Source organism: Acomys russatus, chromosome 11 (genome assembly GCF_903995435.1).
Source record: "Acomys russatus chromosome 11, mAcoRus1.1, whole genome shotgun sequence".
Taxonomy (NCBI): Eukaryota; Metazoa; Chordata; class Mammalia; order Rodentia; family Muridae; genus Acomys; species Acomys russatus.
In genome coordinates this window covers 20,228,291-20,250,064 of record NC_067147.1, presented here as the reverse complement: position 1 = coordinate 20,250,064, position 21,774 = coordinate 20,228,291, and positions in this window count along the sequence as shown.

Here is a 21,774-nt window from a genome sequence, read left to right as displayed (position 1 = left end):
TGGGGGAAAAGGCTTGGGAGTTATTTTCTGTGTGCTGTAAATATGGTATGACACTGTAGTGAGCCATTGCAGTTGTGAGCTAAATTGCTTTTTGATAGTCCTAGATTTCCGATGTCTGTTTCTCTGTCTGCAACAGCGTGCTGAGACTGTCTCACAGGCTGCTGGCCACATCCTGGGGGAAAAGCTCTGCCACCAAACTGGACACACTAGACATTGGAGAAGCCATCCCATGGGTAAGGGCGATGACTGTGCTTTTACTAAAAAGCTGCTCCTGAAGTGGCTTCTGAAGCAGATGGAATGATGCAAAGTTTATAGACAACAACAGGTAATCTGCAATGGGGACACCCGACAAGGAGAGGTGAGTGGTAGAAAGCTTTGTATAAGCATCATTGGTGAGTGAATGAGAGAGATATTGAAGCTGAAGAACTCAGTCAGGAGAAAACACTCAACAGGAAGTTCTAGCTTTGGGAGGAATGACCAGGCTCTGTTTTGGTACAGTGAGTTCCACTCTTTAATGGCACTTAATTAATCTTGATTCACTCCTGCTGTCCTGTTGGCATCTTTCCAGATTAACAAGATAGTTGATTCCACCCTTCCTTTGGCTTTGCCTTTAAAAGCAGAGACTATCCACTTTTTTTCCTCTTTCTGATATGTGCTCCTAAAGCCACAGTGGGCATTGTTCGATGCCTTTCAGAAAGTGGTATTTGAGTTCTTCCATCAATCATTCCCAATCCATCTCTCTGTTCCATTTTTTTTTTTTTTTCTTATTACAGGTCACTCCAGAAAAAAAAAAAAGTGTTAACTTTTCCTATAAAATTAACTATAAACATCCTGATCCTGAATGAAGAATGGAATTTGTTTATCAATTTCTTCAAATGAGTTTTAAAAACTCATTACCAAACAGGACGACACACCTATTTCCTCTAGAATATAACTTTTTCTGACCAGGGTTCACACATATTCACCACTACTATGAGGAAGCGAATTTGGACAAAACGATCCTCAAGGACATCACCACTTTGTGACATAGTGAAAAAGAAAGAAATATTTCTAAAGAAGGGAGAAAATCAAATGAAAGTCATCCCAAAAGAACACCATCTGGCCTGCAAGATGTGTGGGGATGGAAGGCTCATGTGCTGAGGAAACACAGTTTCTGCAAATCAAAAATGAACTCCCCTCCCCACCCAAAGTAGGTCATTCATCATTGCCAATTCCAAGACCACGTTTCTCATCTCTTACTTCTAATTTAGTTTGTCTCTGCTGACATATGTATATATATATATATTTTTTTTTTCAAAGCGAATTCAATTCTCACCTCAGTATGGTTTATATTTGTGCTGTAACTAAATGGCCTCATCTTAAGGGTGATGTCATGGGGCATAAGCTTCTCAATTACATCATCTTTTGAATTGAAAAATGAAAGCGACGCACATTTGAGCTCATTTTGAAGTCTGCATGCAAAAACAAAAACAAACAAACAAGCAAAGAAACTCAATCCATAGCTGCTTCTATTATTGGCTTACAATTTGAAATTATATTCAGAGGTAGAAAATATTCAATGCTTTTAAACCTTGGTAGTTGTGATGTATGGGTCTAGATAATGTTTTACCAAAATGTATTGTTGTGTACGTCAACCTTAGCTGTCAACTTGGCAGAAAATGGGCAAGCTTCTGGACACACCTGTGTGAGATTATCTGAGTTAAATGAGGTGAGAAGACTCACTTAGATGTAGGGTCTTGGACAGAATACAAGGGACATCACGAACAGAACACTGCTGGCCATAATTTTCTGCCTACAGACTTCAAAAGTCATGTGACCAGCTGCCATGATGGACTGTACCCTTGAACAGTGGACCAAATTAAACTCTTTCTGCCTTAAGATCTCTCTGTCAGGATATTAGATCTACAACAATAAAAGTAAATAAGACAGACTCTGTGTTTGTGCTCTGAAACAAAGGCTTAGTAGTATCCCCATTCTCCTTAATTAAATGCCAGTACTGTCCTCCAACTATGAAAACCAAAGAATATCACCAGACATTGTCATAGGTCTCCTGTGGTCAAAATCATTCATTGGTGAAGATTACTGTGTCAACATTTGACCTTATGCCATAGGGAAGCTTAGAAATTAAGATCTACCAGTTTCTTAAAGGACTTCAATTAAGAGCCCTTCTTGGTTAGACTTGTTAAACACGTGTTTTATAGTGATAAGATGACTGAGGATGAGGAGCTAAGGAATTGTCAGATGAGAGGCGAACTATTTATTCCTTTAAGAAACTATAGAAACGATGATATCCCAGGTCTATCTTCAGACCAACATGTCAAAAATGCAAAATTTTTTAATTACTAACTAATGATTAGGCTTGAAAGACTCAATTTACAAAAAAATAACACTTTAAATGATATTACTTATGAATAAGACAACCAGGATCATTAGTTAATTTTCAGTAAGAGATATCATAGAGAAAAAATAGTAATTCCCATTGGCTTTATGAAGTTTCTACAGCACTTTAGCTACATAAAAATCAAGTTGTCAAGAGGTGATTTGTGAATATGGACTCAAAATAAGGTAGTAGAACTTCTTTATCTGACAGACTGAGTGTTTATTTAGCCTGATAGATACACTCACATCAGACCCCCCCCCCCACCTCTGCTCCAAGAAGTACAGGGATAAAGAGGCCTCAAAGAAACAATAGAGAGACTTGTTGAAATCAGATTCGTTGGCCCATTTCTAGATATTCTGACTCTTTAGAACTGAGGTACACCCTATAATGCTTGGTTTTCTTGTTACTGTGATGAAAATCAACTTAAGAAAGGCCTTTTGTATGTCTTGCAGTTAAGGCATTAGAGGTTGTCATGGCTAGCAAGGCCTGAATGTTGAATGCTGGTGCTCAACTTATTGTCTCTTTTTATTCAGTTCAAGCCTCATCCCCAGGGCATAGTGCTCTCTACTTTCAGGGTGAGGACTCCTCAATCAGTTAGACTTTCAGAAAATACCCTCACAGATAGACCTAATGGTATATTTCAATGGTGATTCTAAACCCAATTGGGTTGGAAATAAAGATTGACTATCATCTCTATAGTTTTACAAGCATCCCAGGTCTTAAGAAGCGATGGACTTCATCAGTGCAACAGTTTGTACAGACCCCCCTAGGTTCAGATCCACTGGCCTTGATCCACTGGTCTCCTTGTGGGGCTCTGGAACCCTCTGAGTCCTTCCATGCCCCCTTTCTTTCATGCCACTCTCAGCATTCCACCGGGAGTGTAGCAGCAAGTGCCAGCAACTGTCCTGATCCTCAACCAAGGGCAATGCCTGAAGTAAACCTAGACCCAATCTAGCTAATGGATAGCTTATTCTGGATGGCTATAGAGAGAGCGAGCCAGGACTGTCTCTGACATAAACTATGGTGCCCCTGATTTGATCATTTCCCCTTGGTGGGGAGGCTTCCTGGCACACAGAGGAAGGGGAAGCAGGTAATCCAGATAGGCTGTGCTCATATGGTGGGGGAGGAGGTCCCCCTCTGTCAGAGGTCTAAGGGAGGGAAATAAGTTAGAAGAGGGAGGGAGGGTGGGAAGGAGAGGAGAGGAGATAACATTCAGTCTGTAATCTGAATAAATTACAATAAATTAATATTTAAAACTTAAAAAAAAAAAAAAGAAGCAACAGACTCTGAATCCCTTCCATAGGGATCTGTGAACCCCACTTGAGCTAACACAGGTTTTCTGTGGACCTTTGGGGGCTGCAAGAAAGCTTGCCAATTGGGAAGCTTTCATTCTGTATCTGTGGCATTGACTTCCACTCAATGTAAACTTTTTCTATTGACTGGGAGAGGTAGAGGATAGGGACACCATGAGGTAAAGCCCACTTGACACCTAAAAAGGTGTTTTTCTGTGAAATATCACTGCAAGTAATTAACTTGAAGAGAGAAAGAATTTCTCTTCTAAGCAGACTGGGAGTTTTAAACTTTTTTGTTCCTGGTTATTTATTAATTTTATTGAAATTGCCAAAGTGGAAGTCAGATCTTACATACTGAGTAATAGCCCGGCTTCTTCCCCCAGTCCTCCAATTACCAAACTAAATGTCTCGTTCCTCATATTATGAGCCCATCTGTCCGTTCATTATGTAAACACTATTGAGTGTTTATTATGGGCAGCTGTGATTTTCAGTTTTTGAAGCAGGAAATCTCTGCTCAGGAGTATGGAGTTGTAAGGGCTGGGATTTGGGGGCCAGCATACAAATAAAGACTCTATCAGGCAAAGTGTATGTGAGACACAGATGAGACAAGCAAAGGTTCTTAGAGTAGGTTACCCGTGAAGCTAATAGAGATGGTAAAGAGAAAGTCATTAAATGGGGCAAGGGAAAGAAAATATTCAGAAATATTAAATGGGGTCTAGGGAGACGGCACAGGGGGAAATTGCCTGATGAGCAAGTGTGGGCATGAGAATGATGTTCAAATGGCAAATTCTCACAGAAAATGCTGGGCATGGCAAAACTTTAACCCTAGTACTGAAGGATGGGTCAGGGTAGGGAAGGCAGAGTAGGGGTAGGCAAATCCTGGATGTTCCCTTCTTGCCAAAACCCTGAATATCAGATTCACAAGGAGACCTTATCTTAAAAGGTAAGGTGTAAAGTCATTGAGGGCAACACCCTAATGTCAATTTCTGGCTTCCATGAGGACTCACATGGGTAAGGGCAACACACACACACACACACACACACACACACACACACACACACACACACACACGAAGAAGATAATGTTGTCATGAAAATGAGGTGATGAAATTGGGATCTAGTATGCAATTGGGTGGTAATTGAAGATTAACAATGAAGAATAGACCAATGTAGGTGATGATTCAACATTGCATATGGCCGTAGACAGAAATCTCTGCAGTACACACCACCTCAAATATCTTCCTAAACCACTCTTGAAATTACAGTGAGCAGGAATGCATGTTATTCTGCTGTAGTATCGACTATAATAGCAAGACACAAAGCATAATGACAAATATCCACACATGGGTCATGATTCACATTATATATCCATATATGATACCTGTACATCTTACATAGTACAGAATCAATTTAGATATCTGTTTACAGAATAAATTTCTAAGAAGCATTATTGAATGAAAAATACAAGCATGAGTGTACCCTAGTTTTAGTTTCATATGCTTTAAAAGTGTATACTGGTGCTCACAATATTTCATATTCAGATATAGGGAAAATGGTCTTACAACCGCTAATTTTGGAATTTGTTTGGAACCTGAAATGTGGAAAAGGGATATTTCTTTTCATCCTATGCCTCTTTCTTATATTTTTGTTGTTGTTTATTTAATAAACTCCTTTGTTACTTTGATTTAAGGAATAAAATAGATTTGCTTTTAGGCACTGCACTAACATGTCATTTATGCCAGGGTTATTTGAAGAACTCTTCCATGCAAACACAGGTCAGAGTACAAATGAGCACACTGCCTCCTTCATCAGATAGCCTTCCCTTAAAAATACAACATCCGCTGAAGCAAACTGCACTCAGTGGAAAAGCCGACTTACTCTCTAGGCCAAGCTCCTTTTTCCTCGGTGCCCATCAACAACAAGCACATTCTCCTGGGTTTTTCAGACTATGCTTTGTAAAAATGCTGATTTATAATTTAATATGATAAACTCTTACTTTTCCCAAGTGCACTTTTGCCAAGTCTTTTTTTTTTTTCCTTTAAGAAGAATAATGCACATTTCAGGAATATAGGGATGCTACTATAACCATGTTCTCTACCAGCTTCTGAGAGCCCATTCCAGCACATTCATACCATCTTTAGCAGGAAAATTGAAAGGTATTACCATGTCTCAGCACTGACAAAGATGAAGAACACAGCCTTGCTTATGGAGAATGGCTCCTCAGATACTCAGGTAATCATAATAACAACTTCACACTATGGAAGAGAAGATGATGTTTGTCCATCTCAGAAAAACGTAGCTATTTACTTAGTACTAACCTATAAAACAATGGAAACTGAATGTCTCCTTCTCAAATGAGGATTATATGACAGGAGTTATACTAAGCAGTAAATATAGTGTCTTAATATACATATGTGAATGTCTTGTTAACCAGCTATGAATGGCATCTGGATAACAAAGTTTTATCACTACACTATAGGTAACTTGAGAAATCAAGGCAAGGCTATTAGATAAACACGTTAGCATGGCAGACATACTTTTTCATTGCTGCTCTAACCTACTGTGAGAAAAAGTTCACTCACCAAGTGGATGAACCCTGAAATGTTTGTTTAAATTCTACCATCTAGACATTTCCCCATTGCTTGTGTAAACCTGAAAAACCTAAACAAATTATGGAGATTAAAAACGAGGTCTTTCTTACCTTACCTTTAAGTACGAGTTGCTATAAGGGTAGGCAAGGAAGAGCATCTTAGTTATGTGCACATGGGGCAGAAAAGGAACTGGTCAGAAGAGGGAATGAAGGTGACACACAGAGAGAAGCAGAAATGAGCATCCACTTGAAAACACAGAGACCTTCACCTTGGATATGGTTTTTGAATCCCTTAGATCAGTGGTTCACAACCTTCCTAATGCTGCAACCCTTTAATACAATTCCTCATATAGTGATGACCCCGAACAATAAAGTTATTTTTGCTGCTACTTCATAACAGCAGTTTCACTACTGTCACAAATCATAATGCAGTTATCTGTGTTTTCCAATTGTCTTAAGTGACTCCTTTGGGAAGGTTCTGGCTCACAGACTGAGAACTATTGCCTTAGCTGTCCTGTTCTTGGTTTTATTCTTCCCTCCCCAAAGATCTCTACTCCTTAGAGTACTGAAGTTTACCCAAGCACCTTTCTGTATTTGCAAGCAGTTTGGGGACACCCAGTTTTCACTCATTCCTTACTAATTTTCACCATCCATCAACTAGGACAATCATCATTAGGCCCATAAAATCCAGATGCTTCTAACTTTGTTAAGGTAGTGATTCCAAGTCCAGCTTGGAGAAATTAGTATGTAGGGTTCTCATTCTTAAATTTTCTCCTATGGACCTAGCTCTTGCAAGAAAATATGTCAGTTACAAAAATTTTATAATTCTGATTTTAAAAGCCATCTTAAGCATATGCTTTCATCTCTGAGGGCTCTAGCGACCTTGGCTTGTATCTAGACTCTGACTCTGTGTAAGACACCCTGGACTTTAAAATGCATGAGCTTGTCTAACATGGACTCAAAATTTCAACCTGTGGCTCCTCATCAGCAGTCCAATTAGAATAAAAACTCCCCAGCCTTTGTCTTCAATGATGATCAAACACAAATGTCTAGTTTAGTTTTTAAATTTTATTCTATTAACTTATTCAGATTACATCTCAATTGTTATCCCCTCACTTTTATCTTCCTGTTCCTCCCTCCCTCTTTCACCCTTTTCCACTCCCCCAGGTCTGTGACAGAAGGGGACCATTTTCCCCACCATAATGTCACATCCTATCAAGTCTCATCCTGGTAGCCTGTCCAATGAAATGTCTAGTTTTTATTAGAAAGTTATATACTAAAGTCATTTGTTTCTTAGGGAATGTTTATAGGGAAAAAGTCAGTGAAAAACAATGGATTTAAATCAATTAGTATCTAGCATCTAGTGTTTGTTTTTTAGTTAAGTTATTCATTTCCATGCTTATAGGTGTTTTGCCTTCATGTGTACCTGTTCACATGTGTGTCTGGTGCCTGTTGAGGCAACAGAATCCTTTGAAGAGCCATGAGCTACTCTATGGGTGCTGGGAATGGAACCCAAGACTTCTGGAAGACTAGTCAGTGATCTTAACTGCTGAGCCAGCTCTTCAGTCTGGGTCTACCGTCTTATATGAGTCTAAAGTACTGAGAACACTTTCCTCCACTTCCTTGTCCTGTCAGGAGAATATTGTCTTAAGAGTTTCATAGGAAAGCTGGGTGGTGGTGGCGCACGCCTTCAATCCCAGCACTCGGGAGGCAGAGGCAGGTGGATCGCTGTGAGTTTGAGGCCAGCCTGGTCTACAAAGTGAGTTCCGGACAGCCAAGATAGCATAGAGAAACCCTGTCTTGAAAAAAAAAAGAGTTTCATAGGAAAGACATTCTCATTTCAAAGATGCAGTCAAAGAGGGAGAGCATCAGTGCCTCGACTTAACAGCACAAACAGACTCTGGGTCGCACAGCCAAGCTCTTGGGTCTGCACTTGGCTGAAAAACCCCGAGTGGAGTGCTGTGAGCTCACTTCACTGTCTGGGATCAAGGCAGAACCACTCTCCCCAACCCCTGGTCAATATTCACAATGCAACTAAACCATCTTAGAGTCCTTGATTTTTTTGGCTACTCATGGCCCACCGTGGTATGCATTATATCTGGCCTGCGTTTATCAGTTCCATCTTCCTCTCCCATCTCACTTCTCTCTCAATGCTATTCTTGCTCTCCCTACTGCATGGTCTCATTTAAAAGAAAATATATCAATGGTCTTTTCTTTCCAGGTCCTTTGTGAGATTGCTCTCATGGTCTGCACATCTGGTGACCCATGGAGAAGACAATGTGAACATCAAATGTATTTATTTCGTCATTTATTCTGATGAAGTCTTTACTTGAATTCTCTTTGTCTCTCCTGTTGGGACTCTTTCATTCTACTGGGGTGCCTTGTCCAGCCTCAGTAGAAGAGGATGTGCTTTACTGCAACTTGATATGTCAGAGCTGGTTGACATCTATGGCAGGCCTCCTCATTTCTGTGGAGAAACGGAGTGGATGGAGAAAGGACTGGGAGGAGAAGAGGGAGGGAAAACTGTAGTCGGGGTGTAAATTAATTAATTAATAAAAATTTTTCTCTTTGTCACTCTATCTCATTCTTGGTGATAATCTTAATTCTAAACATTCTTTCCTCCAAAGGTGGCCTTCGTAGATCTCCAGTCTTCTGTATGGTACTGCCCTATGTGATAGACTTTTTTTTTTAACTGTCCGGATTCTTTATTTATTTTTATGCATTAGGCCAGGGATTCATATGAAGTGAGATCCAGCATCTCAGGCTCTTTGCCACTGGTCCTCACAAAGTGTACATCTTTGGATGGCACAGGCTGGTCCTTCAGATGAGCCAGGTCCCCTTCTCTGTGGCTTACTTTTTCTTCTGATTGTTTCTCTTCCACTGCTTCAGGAAGCTGTCCCTGCTCTTAGAGTGCTTGATGTGTTCAGTCCTCCCATTCACTCTCTAGACAAGAAACTGCCTTTAGCTTGCTTGTTTACAGTGATGCCCATAGCATGCTGGGTATCATTTTAGACTTCCGCTTTTTCTGTGGTGACACTTATGGGCATTACTTTTTTGAACAGTGCACATTCCCATGATGTCAACAATACCCTCCTTCTTGCAGATTCCTATGTACGCGGCCAAAAGAACTAGTCCATGTCTCCCAAAAGGCCCCCAAAGCTTGTAGAGAGGACTTCCCTCCCTTTCAGTTGTCTTTTTCAGTATAGTGAGTTACTGGAAAACAGCTGCTGCGGGCCTACTCACACTCCTAGCAGGCATTTTACCAACCACTTACACGTGTTGGTAATGTGCTTCATAGTTGCTTTTCCCTTTATATCAAGTCCCCTCTCTCAGCTTCATGTAAAACAACAAAGCCATTTTCTCAGTCCTGCTGTCCTGTTAATTCCTGGCACTGAGAAATGACTATCTTGTTGGTATTATTTATTCTAGTTCAATTTTTTTCTTTGCTTTGTGAGGGAATGCTTTGTTCCTGCTAAATGTATCTTGTTAATCTTCCATCCAAAGAACTAAGAATGGACACAAAGTTTTAATTGGTTGGCAATAAATTGTCCTGAACATTAATTTTCAAATAGATAGAATGAGGTTTTTTCCAGATCGCTTTAGACCTATCATGCTATTATACATAGGATAGATTACTGCTGCCCATCAGCTCAGGAATAATTTTAGCTGTGAAAGTGTTTACATAATCTCCATGCTCTAGAACCCTAGTGTCTTTTCGGATTTTAGGAAATTTTTATGTAAAATCTGTTGTCTCGATGTTTTGATTGTCAAACACCATGGCTGAGGGAGCCGTCTGCTTCTCTTCAGATGGTTTTTGTTCCCTTGTATCTTCACATGCCTTACTGGAGAGTTTTAATTTGTAGGTGTGAGCAGAATAGAAGACTCCAATTCAATTCAAAGAGCAGCCTTGGTAAATTTTCAGATTCATTGCAAATTATTCTGCTCACTCAAAAGTGTTCACCTTCCAGCCTGTTGGCAGGAACTCGGAGGGAAGTTTTGTTCTCCACTGTTGGTGCTTTTTCAACGGCTAAGGAGTATTTCTGAAGTATTGGAGCTGGAGGAGATGATCCCTTCAAGGTCCTTCTGAACACGCCTCTATGTGCGCGGGCCATGCAGAAACTCACAGTCCCTGCTCACCTATGCTCAAATGGAATGACTTTGCAGGAACAGGCTCTGTAGCCTCCCTAGATCTGTAGGAAACCCACCTCTCTATGTTGAAGGGACTACCTCAAATACTGAGAAATATACTGTCAGGCTGAAAAGAGTGGCTATTTGGTTTTTTTCCCCTCCTCAACTGCCCTTGGCTGGACCTAGGATGTCTGATGAAACAGGCAACCATTTCTACATCAACAGCCCCCTAGTGATATACAAGGCACAATGTGTGTACCTGGACATATCTGCTCTATATAGTCCTTCCTGTAAAATGATGCATAAATGCTCTTATTTGGCCTCTGTTTGCTATTTGGTCAGTCCCAACATTACTTGAAGGCTAATAGATGTTCAGAACCTCGAATCTAAATAAAGAAAGTTCTTATATCTTTTGAAATCACTGAAAAGAATAGTACTTGGAAATTGGAATCACTCCCTTCTTGAGTTACATTCTCCTGTATAAAAATTCATCTCAGAGGCCAAGCTGGGGAGAGGACAACTGATGATGATTTTGGAGATGTAATTATGAATATAAAGATTGGTAAATTTAATCTTAAAAATCTAGTCAATTAGTATCAGCGCTTTAAGTTTTCCCTAAAACAAGTCTTCATCATAAAGTACTAAAATGGATGAATGCAATTCCAGATTTAAATTTCATCTTAAAGAGTGTAAATGAGTCTACACCTCCCATCAAGCTATGAATTCTCAGAGAAATTAAGGGGAAGCAAATGAAATGTGAGACTTTCTAGATGTGCACATGCATTGCCTCCGGGACCACATCAGAGAGTCAGCGTTAGGCTATAAGCAATTGATTGCACCACTGGATTTGGAAATGCTCCCTGTTTTGTTACTCGGTCAATGCTGGTCATATATAGTACCTCATATCTGTAATTATAGGATTTTGGAAGCTGAGGCAGGAGGATTGTCAGAAATTTGAAACCATCATGGCATAGTGAATTCTATGCCATCCTGGGCCACAGAGTAAAAAAAAAAAAAAAAAAATCTAAACACAAAAAGAAAAGAAAACAAACAGAAAAAAGTAAACTGATGAAAGTTTTTAAATGTTTACATCATTTTATTTATCTTTTTTGTATTACAATTTTGGGGGAAAGGGTTCATTATTAAAAAATCCTACTAATGCCTCTCTAAGGAGGCTGTGAGATGCTCACACATAGAGATGGTGCCTTGTAGTGAGAAAATGAAGGTCACTGAGTGCTGCTTAAGAAATGATGTTACCAGCACACAACAAGAAAATTTGTTCAACCATGTTCATAGCAGCCTTATTCATAATAGCCAGAACATGGAAACAGCCTAAGTGTCCATCAGTAGAAGAATGTATAAAGAAACTGTGGTACATATACACTATGGAATACTACTCAGCTATTAAAAACAAGGAATTCCCGAAATTTGTGGATAAATGGATTGAGCTAGAAATGATCATAATGAGTGAGTTAACCCAGAAGCAGAAAGAATCAAATGGTATATACTCACTTATATCTGCATACTAGCCCAAGGGGCATGTCCCACGAAAGCCTTCACTTACCAGGAAACTGGGACAGAGGGGAGGACATCCTATTGGGACTCTAAATGAGAGAAGTATGGGAGAATAGCAAAGTAGAAGGATCCAGAGGGTCCTAGAAACCTACAAGTAGAACATTATGATAGGCAAATTTAGGCCTAGGGGTCCCGCTCAAACTATGGCACCAGCCAAGGACAATACGTGCAGTAAACTTCAAACCCCTACCCAGATCTAGCCAATGGACAGGACATTCTCCACAGTTGAATGAAGAGTGGGATATGACTTTCTCAGGTACTCTGTGCCTCCCCCCTGGAAGGGGAGACCTGGTGGCACTCAGAGGAAGGATAGCAGGTTACCAAGAAGAGACTTGATACCCTATGAGCATATACAGGGGGAGGTAATCCCCCTCAGGAACAGTCATAGGGGAGGGGAATAAGGGGAAAGGGGGAGGGAGGGAAGAATGGGAGGACACAAGGGATGGGATAACCACTGAGATGTAACAAGAATAAATTAATAATAAAAAAATTTAAAAAAAAAGAAATGACGTTGCAGAATATGATCCTCAGACACCCAAAGGACGCTTGATTGTCCCAGTTCCTTCCCAGTCAAAAAAAGAAAAGTACATGCCCAAGAGAAATTCTCATTAGGGAGTGTCATTTTTTTTAAAGTTTCCAAATGACTTTTAATCTACCTTACCCTTTAAAATAAAAACATTTTATGAACATATAAGTGAGGCTCACCACCTCCAATTTCAAACCAATTTTTAAAATACAAAATAGAAATGCCAGAGAAGTCACACCCATAATACAGAAACAATATGGCCACTGACCACGACCTAACAAAGGCATCACCAGTAGACACGCTAATGTGAAAGGCAAATGCTCTCGTGCGGCACCATGGCTAGACAAACAACTGCAGGCAACTAATGACTCTTGAGAGAGGTCATGTCTCTCAGGGATGAGCACCCTCATTGGTATCCAACACCTACTTATCAGCCCTAAAATCATATACATACAAGCAACACTAAATGGACTTAGCAGTCGTGCCGTGTGTGTGTGTGTGTGTGTGTGTGTGTGTGTGTGTGTGTGTGTGTGCATGTGTAAAACAATGATAATCAAAGAAAAGGAGGCTGTGGATTTGAGGTGTAAGGAAGGTTTGGGAAGGCCTGGAGGGAGGAAAAGGAATTGGAGGAAATGATGTAATTATATTTTAAATAAAAAATTTATAAAGTAAAAATTTCCAAGTGGATTGGTAGGGTTTTTTTTTTGTTGTTGTTAATTTATTCTTGTTACATCTCAATGTTTATCCCATCCCTTGTATCCTCCCATTCCTCCCTCCCCCCCCCCCATTTTCCCATTATTCCCCTCCCCTATGACTGTTCCTGAGGGGGATTACCTCCCCCTGGGGTTTTAACTTGGAAGATTGTCATACCTTCTACCGTCCAATTAACAGAAGTCTATTTGAAGAAAGTTTGTCTATGCACCTGGCAAACTGGAAGTCTGGGCACATTAAGCCCAGCACCCAGGACTCCATCTGGTCTGAGTTTGTATCCTCTCTGTTTGCTCCACTCTGTCCATTTTATCCTCACAGCAGCCATCGCTCTCTTACACCATCTTTACTGTTAATTACCTCTTGTCTACATGTGTGGGCACACATAAGAAAGGGATGTATTGTCCTCTACTTTCTTTGTCTCTTTCCAGCCCTCTGGTCATAACCATTTCATTCATTCCTTTAACTCCAATATTTAGAGAAGTAAAAGGTACATAAAGGTCACTCAAAACACTTTGAATAAGTGAACAACTGTGTTTCAGTGACATTTACCAGTGAGTAACCATTTGTTTTACTTTATTTATTTATTTTCTTTTGAGACCCGTTCTATATGTCTCCCTGGTTGGTCTGGAATTCACCATGTAGACTGGGCTGTAACCATAGAGATCTACCTGCTTCTGCCTTCTAAGTGCTGGCATTAAAGTTGTGTGCCATTGTGCTGTTTCATTTAATTGTACTGTGCATCTAGGAAAAATTAGAATACAACTGAAGTGATGTGTATTTTATGTAATTCTTAATAATTTAGCAAATGCAATGAATCTTTGGTAGTTGTCTTTATTATTTAATATAGCTTTCATTTTATTAAATATTGAATAAAGTGTGGCTTTTCATTCTTTTTTTTTTTTTTTCTTTATTATTTGCCTAAACTCTAAATGAAGGAACTTAATCCTAAACATTGGAATTTGGGTTCTTTGCAAAAATGTTTTGTTCTACTCATTTGTTTTGCAAAGACAGACAATCCATTACCAAGATAGAGACATTCTGCAATGCTGAGCTTTAGATGTTCAAAATCATTTATTTTTGCTATAGGAAACTAAGCAGAATTTTGTCAAGTGCAAAGTCCTATTAAAAATTCACAAGAAGAAACCTCTCATTTTCATTTTACCTGGCATCCTTCCCTTAATCAGCATTTATTTGTGAATAAGTTCAATTTTACTTATCATGTATTAAAAAGTACATTTTATGGAGAAACAGAGTAAACATAATTAAGAATACTTCAGTAAATTAGCATCTTATGGAAAGTTAAAGCAACGCCAATCTCTTTAATTATATCAGAGAATGCACGTTATGGCCAGCATCCTAGAAATGTCTAATAATCCTTTCCCTGCCCTTCCCTCCTCCAGTGAGCAGCCTTGTCCTCAGTAGAACTCTAATTCCACACAAACTTGATAATAAAGCTCAATTGTGCACTTCAGTCATAAGACATAGAGAAATCAAGGTGGTCCTTGCTGGTTGCCTTTCATACTTTTGGAAAATGTTATGGAGACTGCTGGGAGACAGAAGGAAGTTGTCAACCGTCCTGTTCATCTCTGAACCTTGTGAGCCAATAACGACCAGTAAGGAAAGATAGGCACATGGGTACAATAGTGGCCTGGACGTCATAGTGGTAACTGACCGCTTTCTATATTTAAAGCCAGATCTATAAGAGGATCTATTCTTGTGCATAGCATGTACTGTAAATCTGTCAAGAACCAATGGTTGAAAAGCCCATAGGCCCTAAAGGTTAACCTAACCGCTGTTGTATAGTTGCAAATTAACTTCTAAATTGTATTTGTGTGCATGTAGGTTAATGCACAGAGAAAAGTGCTTAATTGAGATATTCACAACTCGTCAAAGTGCAAAGAATATAGTGTATCGAGTGCTCAACCACATATAAGACATCTATATCACACAGACACACACACACATGCACACGCACATGCATACACACACATAAGAAGAGTCATGTACCAGAGAGGAAGAGGATGCTTAAAGAATGTAAGAGCAGAGGTCAGGGAGTCTCAGAGTGCAACAGTGTCTTCTAGGCATGACTCATGAACTCTTATCAGCAGGGGTTGCTTATACAAGATTGAACCAGTTAATATTCCAGTATAGGGGAGGACTTCACCAACCATCACCCCTGGCTGGGAAGATACTGACATTTGTGGCTTCTTCAAAGATGTGGTCCCTGTTAGGCTGATCATAGTTCATCATACGGCTCCATATTCATGAGTGTGTGTGAGGCACAAAATAGACTTCTTGCATTTTTTATTATTGTCGCTGTTTTTTTTTTTTTTTTAAAGAGGACAAAAAAGTTAGTAGGTGGCTTGAAAGGAGGGCATGTAAATAGGATGAGTTAGTTGGAGGAGTAGGACATGAATATGATTGAAGTACATTGAAAAATGTATGGAATTCTGAAGAAAATAATGTTATTACATTAAAATAACAATAAACATTTAAAGTCATATCACACTCTCCACTCAACTGTGGAGAATATTCTGACCATTGGCTAGATCTGGGAGGGGGTTTAAAGTTTACCTCCTGTATTGTCCTTGGCTGGTGCCTTAGTTTGAGCGGGACCCTTGGGCCCAAATCTGCCTATCATATTGTTTTACTTGTAGATTTCTAGGACCCTCTGTATCCTTTTATTTTGCCATTCTCCCATGCATCTCTCATTTAGAGTCCCAATAGGATGCCTTCCCCTCTGTCCCAGTTTCCTGGTAAGTGACAGCAGGTAGCCAAGAAGAGACTTGCTACCCTATGAGAATATATAGGGGGAGGTAATCCCCCTCAGGAACAGTCATAGGGGAGGGGAATAATGGGAAAATGGGGGGGGGGAGGAATGGGAGGATACAAGGGATGGGATAAACATTGAGATGTAACAAGAATAAATTAATAAAAAAAATTTAAAAAAAGAATACTAATAAAAAAAACAATAAACATTTAATATAAAATGTATTTTTTTTTTATTTTGTATGCATGGTCTATATGCATGTATGTATGTTTGGGATATAGACATGCTATGTTACATGTATGGAAGTCAAAAGACAACTTGCAGGATTTAATTTGCTCCACCATGTGGGTTCTGGGGATTGAACTCAGGTCATTGGGCTTAGCAGCAAGTGCCTTTATCCATGGAGCCATCTCAACATTCCCTTTCTTCCCCCAACATAGTGATTTCATTTCCTTTGAATATAGTCCCAGTTCTGGGGTTGTTAGATCATATGGCAGTTCTATTTTTAAGTTTTTTCATGAACATCCATATGGTATCCATAGTTGCTATGCTGGTTTGCATTCCCACCGACTTCTACCAGCATTGGCATAGTATTCCTAAGTGCTGCTTTCTCAGAAACCTTCAGGAGTATGAGTCTTCTTAAACTTGGTCAATAAGCTAAGTGTGAAGGGTATCTCCACATAGTTTTCATTTCAATGTCCCTCATGACTAGCGCAATTGTTTTTTTTTTTTTTTATTTTTTATTTTTTTTATTAATTTATTCTTGTTACATCTCAATGTTTATCCCATCCCTTGTATCCTCCCATTCCTCCCCCCCCCCATTTTCCCATTATTCCCCTCCCCTATGACTGTTCCTGAGGGGGATTACGTCCCCCTATATATTCTCATAGGGTATCAAGTCTCTTCTTGGCTACTTGCTGTCCTTCCTCTGAGTGCCACCAGGTCTCCCCCTCCAGGGGACATGGTCAAATGTGAGGCACCAGAGTATGTGAGAAAGTCATATCACACTCTCCACTCAACTGTGGAGAATATTCTGACCATTGGCTAGATCTGGGAAGGGGTTTAAAGTTTACCTCCTGTATTGTCCTTGGCTGGTGCCTTAGTTTGAGCGGGACCCCTGGGCCCAAATCTGCCTAGAAGAGTGGATAAAGAAACTGTGGTACATTTACACTATGGAATACTACTCAGCTATTAAAAACAAGGAATTCCCGAAATTTGTGGATAAATGGATTGAGCTAGAAATGATCATAATGAGTGAGTTAACCCAGAAGCAGAAAGAATCAAATGGTATATACTCACTTATATCTGCATACTAGCCCAAGGGGCATGTCCCACAAAAGCCTTCACTTACCAGGAAACTGGGACAGAGGGGAAGGCATCCTATTGGGACTCTAAATGAGAGACGCATGGGAGAACAGCAAAATAAAAGGATCCAGAGGGTCCTAGAAATCTACGACTAGCGCAATTGTTATATGTTTAAAATCATTCTCTGCTGTAAAATAGTGATACTGTTCTATGCCATGAATGAAATATTTTTTTCTTTTTCTTCTTTATTCATTTATTTATTCACTTTACATCCTGGTCATAGCTCCCTCCCTCCTCTCTTACCATTTCCACCCTCCCTTACCCATATCCCTTCCCAGTTCCTCAGAAAAAGGGAGATGCCTACCCACCCACCCTAGCTCATCACGTTGCATCAGGACTGAATTCCTTTTCCCCTTTGGGCTGGCAAGGCTGTCCCATCAGGAGGAAGTGATCAAAAAGCAGGCAACAGAGTCCATGTCAGAGATGGCTGCTGCTCCCCTTACTAGTGGACCCACATGAAGCCTGAGCTGCCCATCAGCTACATCTATGTAGAGGACCTAGGTCCAGTCCATGCATGGTCCTTGGTTGGTTCTTCAGATCCCTCTGGGCCTTGGCTAGTTGGCTCTGTTGGTCTTCTTGTAGAGCTCTTGTCACCTCCAGGTTCTTTTATCCTTTTCTCCCTATTCCACTAGACTCCCCATGCTTTTCCCTGTGTTCGGCTGTGAGTCTCAGTATCTGTTTTGAGGCACTGCTGCTGGGTGGAGCCTCTCAATGGACCAACCTGATAGGTTTTTGTCCACAAGCATAGCAGAGTATTGTGAATAGTGTCAGAGGTTGGTTCTCTTCCATTGGGCAGGACTTGGGTTGGGCCTGGCATTGGTTGGATAGTCCCTCAATCTTTCCTCTATCTGTTATATCATTATACCTGCCTATTTTGGATCAAGGTGTTTATGGGTGGGTTGTGTTCTCCTCCATCTACTAGGAGTCTTGTCTAGTTAGAGGGAGTCCTCTTCAGTCCCATGGCCCTGCGACTAGAAGTTCCAGCTATAGTTCCACTCATATCCACGTAGAGGTCTATTCTGACCTAGGTCTCCAGTTTGTCACAGAGATGTTTTTCTTTTCTCTGCAGGCCTTCTGTCCTCTCACCCCACTCTCCCCAGGTCTGATCTCTGCCCTTATTTCTCTCGTTTCCTCTCTTCAATCACTAACTCTGTCTCCTCTGTCTATTCTAATTCCTCTTCTGGGTGATATTTAAGCATCTTCCCTTGGATCCTCCTTGTTACTTGTTTGGGTCTGTGAATTGCAGCATATTTATCCTGTACTAAATGGCCAAAATCCGCATATAAGTGAGAACATCTGTGTGTGTCTTTCTGGGTCCGCTTTACCTTGTTCAGGACAATCTTTCCTAGTTCCATGAATTAAATATTCAGTTTTGACTTCTCACATTTTTATCCATGATATATTTTAGCCTATAGTATATATTTACTATGCTGTAAGTGATGTGAGGCAAAGAAAAGAAAATTAAGAATTTCCAATATAAAAGATTATGTATTTAAAAAGGAGTTGCTCAGATTTTCTATTTATCATTACTAAGAATGTGAATAATTTAGAATTTCTAACAAACTAGGAAGATTATCCCACCAAACATTTTTTATGTGAGGTATTTATATACTCATTATATATTGTTACAAATCTATGCATGGAAACTCTAAGAATTCTAATACTTTCTTCTTTATGTAGTTCCTATTATAAATTAATAGTGATCTTATTGTGAACACTGTGTTGTGAGGCATATTTTTCATTAAAATGTTCTCCTTTTATTGAAAGTATTCTTTTCTTATACAATACATCCTGATTATAACCCTTCCTCTTACTCATTCCAGCTGCTCCCCCTTCTCATATTTGACTACTAGCTTTCTGTTTCTCATGAGAAAAGAACAGGATTCTAAGAGATTACAACAAAACTTAGCAAAATAATACAGTAAGAAAAAACAAAGACCATCACATCAAAGCTGGACAAGGAAAGCCAACATAAGAAAAAAATACAAATAGAAGGCAGAAAAATTAGGCACCTATTCCTTTATACACTTAAGAGTCCCATAAAAATACTAAACTGGAAGCTAATACACACACACACACACACACACACACACACACACACACACACACACACAGAGCACAGACGAAGGACCTGGTGCAAACCCATGTAGGCTCTTTGCTTTCTGCTTGAGTCTCTGTGAGTTCGTATGAACTTTGCTCACTTGATTTAGAGGGCCTTGTTCTCCTGGTGTCCTCCATCCCCTCTGGCCCTCATACTCTTTCTACTTTGCCTTCTGCAGGGTTTCCTGGGCTCTAAGGGCTCAAGTACATTTCTAGGACATGAGCACATCCATTTTAATGTAAACATCAGAAGAAATACACTCTACCCTTGATATTTTACATGTGTAATTATTGGAAATCTCTGACAGAGCAATTTTAAAGTATTATGTTTATTTAAAAGAAGATAAAAATCTAGAAATAAACTCTTTTAATCAAGAACGGAATTATTAAATGGTTACTTTTTGAGAGTATTATATTACTACATCATTGGTTCCTTTCCTCCTTACAAATACTCCCATATATACCTTCCTTATCTCTTTCAAATGTATGGCCTTTTAAAAATTAATTGTTGTTACACACACATGTGTGCACACACAGATATTCCTAAATATATTAATATATATGTATATATATAACCTAAATACATTATTAAGTAAAATCATAAATATAGATATAACTTGTTACTTGTATGTAATTTTTCAGGGCTGGTTATTTGGTGTTGGGCAACCAACTGATGTACTCTTCCCCAGGGAAGACTATTTCTCTCCTGCTTCACACAGCAGATTTTATCATCTCTTTTCACACTTTTTCTTCTTTCACTGCCCACACCTCTCTGTTACCAAGTATCAGTGTAATCTCTGCTCTCACTTGTTCAGGCCGTAGCATCGGGTGAATCAGCACAACGGACTTATAAATGTTCCTTCAGGCCATTCTTACAACTGAAGGCTAGCAGTAAACTAAATATAAAAAATGACTAGGGTCCATATGTGTGAAGGCAGGAACTAACACAAAACGTCACCTCATCTCAACTTCTCCTCACTCAAAACCCTCAAATGCCCACAGCACTCCCAACGTCTGCCAGGGTAGTGGTTAAGTGATGGAAGTAAATTTAGCAATATGTGAGTCTGTACTGACTATGACTAGAAGATCTTATTTAGCACGTTTTGCAAACATGTGTAATGCTAGAAACACAGTATTAAGAGGCCTTCAAGGATCCTACAAACATTATGGTAAATCCACCTCAAAATATTTCTTTGTAATAAGATATCTGTCCTCACACTTCATTGTTCTTCGTTGGCTATGTTATGGCACACAGCCTACATTACATTTCAATACAAAATTAGATTGCCTTACCTTGCTCCACACAGAACTGAGATTATGTTAAATCTATGAATTCATATTGGGAGGATGGGTCCCTCTACAGTATTAGATCTTGCACTTCGTATGCTTGCTGTGTATCTCCATACACCATAAAATTTAAACATCCATCTATGAACTGTATACAAGCCCCTATCAAAAGATGTTGAGCAGTTCTTCCTTTCTTATAAAAGATCTTATTTTTTTTTTTTTTAGGTACATGAATGTTTTGCTTGAATGTATGTGTATGTATTATGTCCATGCCTGGTGCCCACAGCAGCCAGAAAGGGGTGCTAGATCTCCTGAAACTGGAATTCAAAAACTTCCTATGGTTTGGGGGAACTGAATCTGGATCCTCTGCAAGAGCGGCAAGAGCTCCTCTCTCCTGTCTCATGGTATTTATGCTTAATTTCATTAGTGGTTCTGGATATTTTCATTAATACAGAACATATTTTTTAGGTTCCCCATTGTTTGTTGTTAATATATAATATTAAATGATGTAGTCTTGCTAAAGTTTTGAAACTAAAAATGTACCCATAAATATAATCAAAGGTTTTATTTTAAAAGCATATACAACATAGGTATATACAGGTCATTATTTGTTAATTTGTTTTTGGTTTTGTCCTTCTATGGTTGTTTTACTTCATTCTTATTTCTAAGATGAAAAAAATGGTGATCATGAAATTTTTGGATTTATCTCCAAATATGCTACTGATGTTCCCAATTTAGTCCCTTTTGTAGATACCCCAACTTGGAGAACATCTTTTTCTTGTTAGTTCTAAAGTTATGATTGTGAACTGACTGCTGACTGTTGAAAAGTGTTTTCTACATCTGTTGATGTGATTAAAAAGTCACAGAACTAGGGGAGGGGAATAGGGTGAAAGACGGAGGGAGGGAGGGAGGAATGGGAGGATATAAGTAAGGGGATAACAGTTGAGATGTAATCTGAATAAATTAATAATAAAGATGTAAAAAATTTCCATCCTCTAATATTTTAATATATAATACTATACGGATTGATTTTCTTCAATTTTTGGAGTT